Raw genomic sequence first — 387 nt, 5'->3', positions numbered from 1 at the left:
AAGATGGTGGCGGCGTCGGTGCTAGTTGTGGTGGTGGTGATTGTAGTTTGCGGTGGTGATGATTTCTGTGTGGTGGTGATGGTGATGGTGGTGATGGTGGTTGTGGTGATGGTGGTTGTGGTGTTGGCGATGGTGTTGGTGATGGTTTTTGTGGTGGTGCTGATGGTGGTGGTGGTAGTAGTGGTGGTACTTTGTGATGAGTAGTTTCGATGATGGTAGTTTTGGTGGTGGTTGTAGGTGTAGTGTTCTGCGAGGTTGAAGTGACGGTGGTGGTAGTGGTGGTAGTGATAGCGTTGGTGGTTGCAACGGTAGCGTGTGGTGGCGGCGACGGTGCGGTGCAGCGGTGGCTGTTTTGGTGGTGGTGGTGGTGGTGGTGGCGGTGGTGGT

Source organism: Octopus bimaculoides, chromosome 5 (genome assembly GCF_001194135.2).
Source record: "Octopus bimaculoides isolate UCB-OBI-ISO-001 chromosome 5, ASM119413v2, whole genome shotgun sequence".
NCBI classification, from domain to species: domain Eukaryota; kingdom Metazoa; phylum Mollusca; class Cephalopoda; order Octopoda; family Octopodidae; genus Octopus; species Octopus bimaculoides.
This window is presented reverse-complemented; position numbering follows the sequence as displayed.